The following is a 14,708-nucleotide window of genomic DNA, read 5'->3' on the forward strand; positions in this document are numbered from 1 at the left end:
CCAGCTCATCAGTGCAAAGCATAAAAAGTAAAAATTATTATTTTCTCCAAATCAATCCTTTACTTTGCGGCACACATTTTGCAGCTTATATATCAGTCTATAAGGTTCTGATCACACATGTCACAGATTCCTATATTATAGGAGCCATGATGGATATAACGAATCTGCTGTTTTCTGTTTTATTTTTAAGTGGATCGCATTTACTATAAAGAGTGGTGCAAGGTGACTGTCGGTTTACTGAGCACAATGCAGTTATGTAGCATTTTGCTCAAAGAGGAAACGTTCAGGCGATCGGCACTTGCAGGTTCTTCAGTGACGAGGTATAAACCAATATAAACATTACGGTATATGCTTCGATCATTATCCACCAACGAGAGGAAATGGCAAAATGTTTTTATCCGGCATTGAAACTTCCTTTAGCTCAGCTGATTGTGATCGACTTGATCACTCTTGATATAACAATGCAAGCAAATTGTGAAATGCAAAATAAACTAACGAGAGAATAATAATAAAAAAAAGTTTCAGAAGTGCTGTAGTCATCTTGCATGGACTTAGGCATGGCGATATCCGACATTGATTTGGGGGAAAAAAAAGTTAAAAAGTGTTAAAAAAAAAATATATATATGCACAAAACAAAATAAGCACCAGGGTGGATGGAAATTGGGTACCAAACCCGAAACTATTCTATAAAAGCAGCATCTGCTATTCTTTGCCCAATATGTGACCTCCACAAACAGTCTCATTTTTAAGGCATTGCTACATGGGAAGAAATATAGGCAAAGCAGCTCATACCAACCAAACCAGAGAGATGGAGTCGATTCATCAAAACTTTTACGCAAGAAGTTGCACAAAAATGTTTCAACTTTTGGCGTTTTCAGGCCGGTTTAAATCAGCACTGTTGAAATGGCTGGAGCTGGGTAGGTGTGTAAACTATAAGAGTTAGGTAATGTCACGATTGTCACGGTGGGATGGCTTTTATGCATTTTTTGATGAAGACAGTGTTAACTAAGTACCCCATGTTATTTACATGTACTATTACTAATTATTCATTTACTTACTACAGGTTATTTGCTCATTTTAGGGGTGTGGTCACGCCTGCCCATTCAATTCATTAAAATGCCGGTATTTTGTATGACAGAAATACTACTGCAGTCCCTGACTAGAGTGGCATTTCTGGTGCACGGAGACACATACCATTCGGAAGAAGCGCCAAATTCATTAAGTGGCGTGTGCCTCATACTGAATTTGGCGTCTTGTTCTACAGCAAGACTGCGTGCACTGCGCCAGTCTTGAGCAATCAGCCCACTTTTCTTCAGATGGGTCAAAGCTTTGGTTGGTATGAGTGCTTTCTTTCCCATGAAGCAATGCCTTGAAAAATAAATCTCCACACAGAGTTGGGTATCTTCAGTTTGAGTCCGTATCCCCCCTTAGCTGCATCTTTGGTATCTCATTCAGCCAACCAGTAGCCTTGCTGTCTACCAATTAGGGTCAAGTACCCCGAAACAGCACTGTCTACAGATGGATCTCTAGTTTGGCTGGTATGAGTTACTTTGCCTATTGCTCAATAATGGCTATACAAAGTAATCCTAGTCTGACCCGGTGTATTCGGTCATATTGAGGTTCACCAGGTATTAGGATATGTTCACACTGGAAAAAATGGAAAAAAGGGTCAGCTCACCCATATAGTGACCAAACGCACGTAACAAGTAGTGCCACATGGAAGTCAATCCAGAGAAGAGAAATTTCCAGCGTCAAGGTCTTTCATAAAAATTTCTGAAAGACCTTGACGCTGGAAATTCCTCTTCTCTGGATGTTCGCACTGGGGTTTTGAGGACAGAAAAAGTCAAGATATACTTGTATGGGAAATAATCAGAGGCAGGCACTCAACTACGTAGATTAGCCCAATTGAAAGATCACTTCCGTAAGTAACGAGTCTCGTTGTCAAAGCCTAAAATCTGTGACAGTATGAATGGCAACACAGATTACCGATTCGAGTGCAATCAATGGGAGGCGTTTTGTGGGCAGGTTCTTTTAGTCGACAGTTCCAAAAAATTCTGGATATGAAAAAAAATGTGTGAAAATTGATGCCTTGTACGTTTCCTAAAAATTGCACCATTTTCAATGATATACGCCTCGACCTATTAGCATCCAATATAGCAAGGTCCAAGTTAGTGAATTGCTATAGTTTTGTGAGTTGGAGAATATCTGGTCTGACCTTGTATATTACATTCCTAGCACGCTCATGGTCTGACCGGGTTGGACAGCTCAGTGGGATAGGGTGTGTGCCTCCTCGTATTATACTTTATTCCTCGTATCTGTGTTAGATCAGTGAAATGACAAATTAAGCCAACAGTTTATGTGTGTATGATCATGCGCTGATGATAGAAGGAGCTGCGTCTGTGGAGTTGGGAAGCTTCCAGTTACAAGGTCTTGCCTTCCGCTGAGCACAGTTTGAGTTAAAATAATGCAGCTTGTTCTTTGTGATGAAGCATGCAGAGCGGGGTACACATCTTACGCCGACTGGCAGCCCACCAGATTCTTGCATGCACATCGGGTATGTCTCTTTAACACAATCTGCCTATCTAGTCAAGGCAATTGCTCTTCACAGTATCACAGTAAGGTACAAGAAAAAAAAAAAAAAAAAAAAAAAAGAGTTTATACAGAAATACATGAGCTCATCTGAAGAGTAAACCAGTTGGAAATTCTATTTCTGGCTCTCGGAAGGTGGAAGGTAACCAGAACTATAATTACAATTATCACTTGTGTTGATGTCCTCTCTTTGTCACTTTGAATTAGGCCACCATTACAAACCATTTTCAGCAGCTTTTTTATCTTTAGGATCAAAGAATGTTCATAAAAAGAACAGAATTTTATATGCATATAATTGGCATTGGTACTTGCCTTTTGTGGTTGTAGATCCATATTTGCATTTTATATACCGTATTTTTCAGACTTTTTTCCTCCAAAATTTTGGAGGAAAATGGGGGGTGGGTCTTATAGTCCAAATGTTGGGAGGGGGAGGTGGGTATATATATATGCTGTGTGGGGTGTGGGGGGAGCGGGAGCGGTGGAGGAGCGTGGCACAGGAGGCAGCAGCCGCCTGCTGCAGCCTACACTGTCCCCGATGCTAAAGAAAATGAATATTCACTGCTTCCCATGCCCATGGTGCGTGGGGAGTAGTGAATATTCATGCTCCTTAATAGCAGCACACAGTGTATCAGCAGCGCGGCTCCTGCTGCTGCCGGGCGATCACGTGTGCCCACTGTTAAAAGGCATGAATATTCAACCTCTCTCCAAAGGGAGGGGTGAATATTCATGCCCTTTAATAAGCGGGCACACGAGGTAGCCCGGCAGCAGTAGGAGCCGCGCTGCGGCTACGCTGTGTGCCGGCTATTAAACAGCATGAAGTCACTGCTCCCCGCGCACATGGTCCCGGCGTGGGGAGCAGTGACTTCCGGCAGCTGATCTCTCTCACATGGAGAGATCAGTGCGGGCAGACAGGACGCAGCGCTGGAGGAGAGAAGAAAGGTGAGTAGGAGTGTTTATTTTTATTTTTTTTTATGTGCAGCATGATGGGGATTAGGGGGACCATGCATACTAGGATAAAGATGAGGGGGCCATACATACCAGGATAAAGATGAGGGGGCCATACATACCAGGATAAGGATGAGGGGTGCCATGCATACCAGGATAAGGATTAGGGGTGCCATGCAAACCAGGACAGGGAGGAGGGGGCCATGCATACCAGGACAGGGATGAGGGGTGCCATTCATACCAGGACAAGGATGAGGGGTGCCATGCATACCAGGATGGGGATTGCTGTGCCATGCATACCAGGATGGGGATTGCTGTGCCGTGCATACCAGGATGGGGATGAGGGGTGCCATGCATACCAGGATAGGGATTAGGGGTGCCATGCATACCAGGACAGGGATGAGGGGTGCCATGCATACCAGGACAGGGATGAGGGGTGCCATGCATACCAGGACAGGGATGAGGGGTGCCATGCATACCAGGACAGGGATGAGGGGTGCCATGCATACCAGGACAGGGATGAGGGGTGCCATGCATACCAGGACAGGGATGAGGGGTGCCATGCATACCAGGACAAGGATGAGGGGTGTCATGCATACCAGGACAGGGGATTGCTGTGCCGTGCATACCAGGATGGGGATGAGGGGTGCCATGCATACCAGGATCAGGGATGAGGGGGCTATGCATACCAGGACAGGGATGAGGGGTGCCATGCATACCAGGACAAGGATGAGGGGTGCCATGCATACCAGGACAGGGGATTGCTGTGCCGTGCATACCAGGATGGGGATGAGGGGTGCCATGCATACCAGGATCAGGGATGAGGGGGCCATGCATACCAGGACAAGGATGAGGGGTGCCATGCATACCAGGACAGGGGATTGCTGTGCCGTGCATACCAGGATGGGGATGAGGGGTGCCATGCATACCAGGATAGGGATTAGGGGTGTCATGCATACCAGGACAGGGATGAGGGGTGCCATGCATACCAGGACAGGGATGAGGGGTGCCATGCATACCAGGATAGGGATTAGGGGTGCCATGCATACCAGGACAGGGATGAGGGGTGCCATGCATACCAGGACAAGGATGAGGGGTGCCATGCATACCAGGATGGGGATTGCTGTGCTGTGCATACCAGGATGGGGATGAGGGGTGCCATGCATACCAGGATAGGGATGAGGGGTGCCATGCATACCAGGACAGTGATGAGGGGTGCCATGCATACCAGGATATGTATGAGGGGGGCCATGCATACCAGGATAGGTATGAGGGGTGCCATGCATACCAAGATAAGGATGAGGGGTGCCATGCATACCAGGATAGGGATGAGGGGTGCCATGCATACCAGGATAAGGATGAGGGGTGTCATGCATACCAGGATGGAGGGGTTCCATGCATACCAGGATGGAGGGATGCCAGGCATACCAGGATGGGGATGGGGACCACGTATAAAAGGAAGGGGGGGGGGCATATATACCAGGATGGGGAATATTGTCAGAATTGGGGGACATTACCCCTATACCAGTGTCAGCAGAAGACCCCCTCCACCTTAAAAGTGCATCATGAACACATTTTTTGCTTACATTTTTTTTTATATATTCCTCCTCTAAAACCTAGGTGCGTCTTATGGTCCGGTGCGTCTTATAGTCCGAAAAATATGGTACATATGCACACACATACATATTTTTAATGAATATTTTCCTTTTTTTTAATTAAAAAAAAGTACAATCTTACATAGTAAGAAATATGTATAGTAAAACTGTGGATCATGAGCCCAAAAAAATACTGGATGATCTTCAGAATTTGGTGTCACGTCAGTAACTCGCACGTCTTTTCAGTGCCGTCCTACTCACTGGGCTCACCGCTCTGCTCCACCCAATGTAAGGCCATCGTGCCGAACTGCCTCTTCCAGCGCTCCCAGCTCTGCTGCATTCCCCGGTTGCTGGAGAGTCCTCACCTGGCTAAAGAGAGGCTCGGCCAGACTCTGCAGGAATTTAACCCGCTGTGTCCTGCAAAGTTTAGCTAACCTGGCCTATCCCCTGCCAGTAGGGGATATATTAGGCAGCTCCTCCCTCCACACCTTGCCTGAGCTTTGGTTCTAGTTTCAGTTTGTCTCTAGTTTCCTGCCAAGGTGCATTATTATTTATCTCTCCCGTTACCAACCCGGCTTGTTTACTTGTTCTATCGGATCTCTCTCTGCTCCTGACGCCGGCTACATATTTTGAACCTGTGCTGCCTACCCAATCCTCAGACTGTCTGACCTTGTCGGTTTTCGATGCTTCGTATTTGTGCCTCTGACCCGCAGGTCAGCTGCTGCAGGACCGGGCACTCCCCTGGAGTGGCACCTGGTGACTACCCTAATGGCTCAAGCCTATATTCACCATCAGAGGCTCTAATGAAGACCAGGTAGTCACTCAGTCACGACTCTCCAGGATAAGCCCGGTAAGTGAAGCAGTGGGTCCACACCCGCCTCCGTCACATTCGGAGCAAGAATAACATACAAATGATGTTGATGATCACAGCAGTAAATGCACACGATGATGAACTTGAAGGCTCTTTTACCACAATGAAATAGGGGTATGAGGTTAGACTAGTAACCAGGGAAAACAAACATAAAAAAAGAAAAGAAACCAACACAAACCAACAAAAAAAAAACAGGGGAATCAAAAGGAGAGAAGGGGAGGTAGAATGTTGATGATCACAACAGTAAATGCACACGATGATGAACTTGAAGGCTCTCTTACCACAATGAAATAGGGGTATGAGGTTAGACCGGTAACCAGTGAAAGTAAACATGAAAAAGAAAAGAAACCAACACAAACAAACCAAAAACACAGGGGAACCAAAAGGAGAGAAGGGGAGGTAGAATTACAGTAATAAATTTAAACTTCCCGGTTAGTCGAAAAAATATCCTAGAGATCCGAGATCTTATTAAATTTAACATCATGTGAAGTCAAGTGGTATCCCTTAGTTTTAATACCTTAAATTTTAGTGTATAAATCGGCAAATTGCCTCTACAGAGAGGAAGAAGACTAGAACTGTAGTGCCACCTATTGGGAGTAGCAATCCTAAAAGTCAATATTGACCCCTTAACGAGCCTTGCCACATGACTTAGGATAAAAGCCAAACCAGAATCTCAATTTGCAGACACTGTGTTTCGGGGTGTTGCCCCTCATCAGTGCAAAGTGTGAGATCTAATTTGGCTAAGTGGGAGACTTCTGACCGGTATTCAAGGGGTAACGATCCCTCCTTGTGGAGAGTGACGTGTGAAGACTGGCATGCCAATATGAGGAGGCTTTCAAGGCTTTCAATGTTCCTCTGAGCAATTAAATACTTTGTCCTAAGTCATGTGGCAAGGTTCATATTGAATTTTAGGATTGCTACTTCCAATAGGTGGCACTAGAGTTCTAGTTCTCTTCTTCTCTGAAGAGGCAATTTGCATATTTAAATTTCCCAGAGGAGCATTCCAAGGCTTAAAAGCCTCCTCACACTGGCATGCCAATCCTGGCATGTAACTCTCCACAAGGAGAAAAATTATCCCTTAGATCCCAGTGTATAAATCGAAAATAGATTTAGGGGAAGTCAGCATCCAGTGAGATGCAATGAGACAGCGAGCTGCTGTTAAAGATATGAAAAAGTAATCTTGTAGAAACTTTCCCCACTACAAAAGGGAAAACGTTGAGGAAATAAGATCAGTGATCCAATATTTGCCATTTTAACATTGCGATTCATAGGTCATGTGATTCTAGGATTCCTCTTCTTTACATGATTTGTGACGTCAAAAATGCAACAACAAAAACAAAACAAAAAAAATGGATGTCTGTAAATGAAAAGAAGCCCTAAAAAATAAAAAAAAACATACCGTATATTCCGGCGTATAAGACGACTTTTGAAGACTGAAAAATCTTCTGTCTAGTCTGGGGTCGTCTTATACGCCGGTAATGCTTTTGAACTTTCAGAAATTGACATGCGGGGATACTCTGGGGGTGTTAATAAGCTGCCGTGGCCGTATCCCTGCCATGTCGGAGTTAATATAAGGTGGAGGGAGTTAAAATACGGCGGCGGTAGGTCCAGACAGTCAGCGCTTCTTTGCTGAAACGGACACATCGCTGCGTATTCCCAGCTCCGGACACAGCTTTCACTTGTCACAGAAGCGCTGCGCTGTGTCCGGAGCAGGGAAGTTCGCATCGCTTCTGTGACAATATATAAAAAGCCGGCAATTCAGCAGCGGCATAAGCCGGCACCCGACAATTTAGAATAGAAAGAATAGAGCTTCACACATAGATTAGATAGATAGAAACATGTCAGTCACATATATATGAAGTACAGTGACAGTGTTGCTTACTGTACTTGTCATTTAGTGTAAAGGATTTATTAAAACAAATATTAGTGTTTTCATGCACCGTCTCTTTAAGAAAGCCGGCCGGCAATTCAGCATCTGTACCGGACAATTTATAACAGAAAGAATAGAGCATCACACATAGATTAGATAGATAGAAACATGTCAGTCACATATATATGAAGTACAGTGACAGTGCTGGTTACTGTACTTGTCATCTAGTGTTAAAATAACGGATTTATTTAAAAAAAAATTGGCGCGGGGTTCCCCTTAATTTTAGTCTCTAGCGGAGGTTAAGCAGACAGCTGGGGCAGATGTTTGAAGCCTGGGAAGGGGGTAATACCCACGGAGCTTCCCAGGCTACTAATATCAGCCCCCAGCTGAATACATAGCCTTTACTAGCTATTAAAATGGGGGACCCCCCCCAAAAAATGACGTGGGGTCCCCCCTAATTTAATAGCTAGCAAAGGCTAGGCAGACAGCTGGGGGCTGATATTAATAGCCCAGGAAGGGAGCCATGAATATTGGCCCCCTCCCAGGCTAGAAACACCAGCCGTCAGCCGCCCCAGAAATGGCGCATTCATAGGATGCGCCAATTCTGGCACTTAGCCTCGCTCTTCCACGCTGCCCTGTAGCGGTGGCAGGGGGTAATAGGGCTGGGGTTGATGTCAGCTTATAATGCCAGCTGACATCAAGCCCAGGTTAGTAATGGAGAGGCGTCTATAAGACACCCCCATTACTAACCCCATAGTCAAAGTTAAAAAAAAACACAAACACCCAGAATAAAGTCCTTTAATTGAAATAAAGACACAATTCTTTATTGTTCTAAATTAAACCATACTTACCATCACGCCCATTCCAGCTGAAGCCAACGATCTCCTGCAATAAAAGTAAAATAATAAAGCAACCTCATCCTTACCTTTCCATGGTTCCCAGGACAGCTTCAGCTCTGCTACATCGAGATGACAGGCTGGACCGCAGCAGAACGCTGCCATCCAGCCTGTCATCCCGCGGACACTGAGAAGCGCAGGCATGCTTGCGCTCCTCAGTGTCTCGCTGTGACGGCATCCAGATGAGCCGACAATGAACTCAGCTCACCTCCTGGACGTCCATCACTGACAGCGTGGGAAACTTCTACTGCGCATGCGGGGAGCAGGAGAATTTTCCCACGCTGTCAGTGACGTGCATGAGGTGAGCAGAGTTCATTGGACATGATCTCGGCTCATCTGGATGCCGTCACAGTCAGACACTGAGGAGCACAAGCATGCCTGCGCTTCTCAGTGTCTGCCGCATGGCAAGCTGAACGGCAGCGTTCTGCTGCGGTCCAGCCTGTCATGTGAATGTAGCAGAGCTGGACCGGTCCTGGGAACCATGGAGAGGTAAGGATGAGGTTGCTTTATTATTTTACTTTTATTGCAGGAGATCGTTGGCTTCAGCTGGAATGGGCGTGACGGTAAGTATGGTTTAATTTAGAACAATAAAGAATTGTGTCTTTATTTCAATTAAAGGACTTTTTTCTGGGTGTTGTGTTTTTTTAAATACTTTACTAGAAATTCATGGCGGTCATGTCTAATATTGGCGTGACCCCATGAATTTCGGGCTTAGGGCCAGCTGATAATGCCAAGCTGGCCTTAACCCCTTTATTACCCAGTGAGCCACCGCACCAGGGCCCTGGATGAGTTGGGTACAGCGCCAGAAGATGGCGCTTCTATGAACGCGCCATTTTCCGGGGTGGCTGCGGACTGCAATTTGCAGCGGGGGGGGGCCAGAAAGCTTGGGTCTCCCTGCGCTGCAGATTCCAGCCCCCAGCTGCCTAGCTGTACCTGGCTGGACACAAAAATAGGGCAAAGCCCACGTCAACATTTTTGGGAAAAATTAATTACAAAATTAATAATAATTTAGGGACTGCATCTTTATTAACCCCTCAATTGTCATTTAGTGTTAAAATAAAGGATTTTTTAAAAAGAAAATTGGCGTGGGGTCCACCATCATTATGGTCTCTAGCGGAGGTTAAGCAGACGGCTGGGGCAGATGTTTGAAGTCTGGGAAGGGGGTAATACCCACGGAGCTTCCCAGGCTACTAATATCAGCCCCCAGCTGAATACCTAGCCTTTACTAGCTATTAGAATGGGGGACCCCCCCAAAAAATGACGTGGGGTCCCCCCTATTTTAATATGTTTATGAGTGACAGTTTTCCTGCTATATACCTGCATGTCATAAGAATTTAAATTAAAAAAGGACCATGTTAAATTCAAATCTGTTTTTTTTTAATTTTTACCGGTGTTTGGTATGCGTTGGAAAAGGGGTAGTCTTATACGGTGAATATATCCTAAACTCTATATTTTAACAGGAAAGTAGGGGGGTCGTCTTATACGCCGGAATATACGGTACTTAACAAAATCAAGTAAGAAAAAAAATGTCAGTGATAAAATCAGTGTATATACACTGAGCAAACATCGGACTGTTGCAGTTTTTGCTCAATAAATGAGGCAAAATAGTCAAAAAAAGAAAAAAAAGGCCAGTAAATACATGTTTTTTTTCTTAAAGGCCAGCGTGAAAGCCACCTTTAGAGAAAAGCATGTCTTAAAGGGAATCGGTCAGAAGGTTTTTGCTATGGAATGTTATAGAGGCAGAGATCCTGATTCCATTGATATGTCACTTACTGGGCTGTGTGTTGCTGTTTCAATAAAATCAGTGTTTTAACAGGAGATCATATTACTACACGACTAGGTGTCTTGTGCCTCCTAGTCAACTGCTGTGTAACCTCGCCCCCCACTAATTGGCAGCTTTCTACCTATGCACAGTGTACACAGAAAGCTGCCAATCAGTGGTGTGGGCGGCAATATACATAACTCAGCACTCCGAGAACTGCTAGATCCACAGCAGAGAAAACAGTGATTGTATCAAAATAACATCATGCAGCGCAACAAGTGACACATCACTGGAATCAGGGTCTCACCTCCTACATCATGCTCCTCTAAGATTACATAGCAAAAACCTATTATTAACAGATTGACTTTTAAAGGGATGATAATGAAGTCAGTAGAATACTTTAAGATTTTATTCCCTGTAACATATCAGAAACACAATACATTGCATTTCCAAAAATATGTATCTAAAGAATCTACTATACAGAAATGTTTTCTAACAAGTCGGGATCTAAAATGCCAACAAATGGCCAATGTATCCACTCGGCCCGTCTTTTCCGATGAGTATGGAGTTTCAGGTCTATAAATTAGAGAGTCTAAAATAGATAAATAAGCTAATACATGGGAATTTTCCCTCCCAAGAAAGCCAATTATTTTTGTATTTCTATTCATTCAATGACAACATTGGTACATGTGCCTGATCATCAGTCACCCACATTGCATCAGCCCCCTGTGACATGGTGATTCACTCCAGCCATCAAGCGGCAGGATTGCTTGGCTTGTGTATATGAGTTATGATTATCATGAACCAATTGATGATATAAAAAAAAAAAGAAAAAAACATAGATGTCGTTATGGATGAGACATGTTCCAGACAAAATTAGGTCAGTGTCTTCTAGAAGAGAAATGAGTAAGTGAGGAATTTGTGAGGCCAAGGACGCCTACTTAATCTTCTCCAGGGCCAACTGATGACCAATATCCAACCTATGAGCGGAACGTGAGAAGCTAACAGTTCCACCATTAATGATGCCCCCTGTAGGCCACATGGTGCTCAGTTATAGGGTTTATCAATAAATACATTTTAGCCTTATAAATTCGATCAAAGTGCATGAACATGAGAAGTGAAAAAAAGCAGATAAAAAACACCCACTTGACCCAACTAATATCCATTCTGTACAACTTCACACCACTTAACTTCTGACCTTCCCTTATCAGGAGGACACATTAACAGACCTAAATTCCTTTACAACTGCCATCCATTTGGTGCCCTCCTCTTGGCTGTGATAATACACATCAGTACCTGGCTCATTTTTCACCAGGAGTAGTGCGAAATCTCGCTTTCTTCCATCTGCTCTGCCAATGTAAAAATGAACCCAATCTGCAAAATTACGGGTTTCACTCTTAATCTGTCATTTGTAAATTTAGAAATCAAAGACGCTATTCATTTTTTTATTCAGCCGGATGACATATTGTTCAGTGTTTAAAGCTCAACGTTCAAAACATTATGAATGGATTCTGCCAAAAGTTGTCTGTGTGAGACAACTTGAAAGGCATTAATTACCTTGTTGAATGGAGGTTAGACTCCTCCGTTGGAGCGGACGCAACAAAACACGCGGCGCGCACTGACACTGAAACATTATCCGCAATTATCGGAGAGGTATCACAATTAACTCTGGCTGTAGGAAAGACGACACCGTCTCCAACACCTAAGTGATGGGAAATATTAAGAAATGCAAGCCTGGAATGATGAGAGATGATGCTTGGGAAATCGGATTTTAAAAGCCGTCTGTTTCAATGAAATATCTGCAAGTAATGGAATATGTAAAACATCTGTTCGCCTACAGATGTAGAATGGCTGAGCTTGTGGGACTGTGGGCCATCATTTGACACTTGCACAGGACTGCAAGAATATCTACTACATTGTTGTCTCCAGCAGTTGTCACAATATACAAATAGGAGTCCTCACTGTCAAGCTGCCGAACAAGTAAGAAATCCTGACATATTACTGTGAGCAGCAGAAAATAAATTATCCGAGCACAGGAAGAAGAGTCATTTTATGGTAAAGTGTCCACTGGGCGGATCACCTCTGTCCTTGCCCCACCCAACTTCATTGAAATTAGGAAGAAACCTGTCAATCAAGTCGACCCAGGAGAAAAAAAAATCTGAAAAGAAGGGGGCACCTAGTAGACTCCTGTGCCCAACTTGATTCTATGGGTGAAAAAATTCTGCAAAAAGGCTAAAAAAAATACTGCGGTTTTTCAATTCAGTCGGGAAAGAAAAAAATAAGTGTGTGCATGAGATTTTGGAAATGTCATAGCTTGTGCTGACACTGTAAATGGCAGCTTTTAATTTGCATAAAAAAAATGCAAAAAAGCTGCATGTGAACATAGCCTTAAAGCAGGGCTGTGGAGTCGGTAAGCCAAACCTTCGACTCCGACTCCTCAAATTCCATGACGCCGACTCCACGACTCCGACTCCCTCATACACGGCTCATGTTTAAGTGATAAATTTACTGTCGCACAGATTAATCTCAGCTAAAAGTCTAGACCCTTAGATCAGGAATAGGACAGACATTTATAGGACATTTCAGAACTTTCCCAAATTCTTATGAAAAAAAATATTCCCCACAAACTGCATTGAACTACTGTACCCAATTTATTATAGATTTTAGGAGTTGGGAGTCAGTCCATTGTATACCGACTCCAACTCCGACTCCACCTCCACGACTCTGACTTCACAACCCTGCTTAAAATGTAAAATATTCAAATTAAGCTAATTTAGGGGAAAATGGTCACTTTGGAATTAGAGTCTTGTTTTTAATAGCAGTATACCTGACCACCTAGGTTTACAATCTCCTAATGCCTTTTGTGTTTTTGTTATATACTACCATGACACCAGGGGGGGACACAAATAGAAGATGGCCCATGTGCAAGAACAATATATAGTCCTTTTGGGGTCCAATCGCCCATCATAATGCACAATTCCACCTGCTTTGGAGGTAGTAGCGGCCTCCCTTACCTTTTGGGCTGCACATGTTGCACCAATGATATGTACACCCGTGAATTAAACCTCTACAATAACCACCTAAAACTCCATTAAAAAATGCTAGTGGGGCCGTCCTCTCCAGAAAGACCCCAATATATACATAAGATATAATCTGGTCAACAAGACGGGTGGTCTTCTCAAAAAGGCTTCACTGTATTTGGATACATTTATGTGACATGTGATGCAATTTTTGACATCTTTATGTACAATGTATAGGTTTGGCGTTTTAATCAATTTTACATGTGAAGTCATCTGAGGTTGTCCACAGATACATGAAATCATGGCCAGATCTTCACAGGGATGGTCTCATCTTGGCAACCCCTTTCCCTATTAGTCGTACAGCCACCTCCACGGACTGCTCCTAAATGGTGGTTCTTTTGTTATAAACCCCTATTCTGGACCTCATTTGTACAATGAAGTCTACGTACATTAGGCTGAGTATGAATGCAAAAATGAAGAATTAGGTCCGTACAGTAGACGATTGCTACGAGACGTTTGCCGCGACTGCATATGGACCAGAAAGTGTTAGCAATTATAATGCTTATTCCCTTTTACAGAACATTAATTAATACTGAATTAGTGCAATAGAAGGTAAAAGTTGTAAGTGGGTGTAATAGTTCGCCTATAAAGCTTTGCGTATTAGCCACCGGCAGGCAAGTTAACCGAGAAATAGTAATTGGAATTACATTAAGGGTCAAGCAATTAACCAACCACGAACGGATAACCAGATACAGACTAACACTATCGAATAAAGGACAAGTAAAGCGGATTAAAATATATATATAAAAAAAAATTAACTTGTTGTCAAAAGTATAAATGAGCATCGAATAAATCATATCAACCGACTGCCATTAAATCTCCAGCATAAATTATGACCTAACCAGGAATTTTGTTAACGCCATCGGAGAAGAAGAAAAATGTAATATAATTAAAGAAGAAAAGAGAAAAAAACATAGTGGAAGATCAGAACATGGCTCCGCTGCTTACATTCTTCTGTACCCGACAATAAGGTCAGGAGGACACGGCGAAGTCTAGAACTATGGTTGACATCAGGAGAGCGCGAGGCCAAAAGATCTGCAAATGAGCGTTTTTCAGAAAGCGCGGAGAAAAAAAAAAAAAGATCAAAAGCGCAGAGAAAA

The 14,708-nt window shown here is 43.7% G+C and overlaps 1 protein-coding gene across 4 annotated transcripts in view; it reads right to left on the reverse strand.

Annotated features, from left to right (window-relative positions):
* DENND1A (DENN domain containing 1A) overlaps nt 1-14,708 on the reverse strand; it is a 754,510-nt gene that overhangs the window by 377,559 nt on the left and 362,243 nt on the right. The window lies entirely within an intron of this gene.

This window comes from Phyllobates terribilis, unplaced genomic scaffold (genome assembly GCF_046119375.1).
Source record: "Phyllobates terribilis strain yellow unplaced genomic scaffold, ASM4611937v1 Scaffold_7__3_contigs__length_470593459, whole genome shotgun sequence".
NCBI lineage: Eukaryota > Metazoa > Chordata > Amphibia > Anura > Dendrobatidae > Phyllobates > Phyllobates terribilis.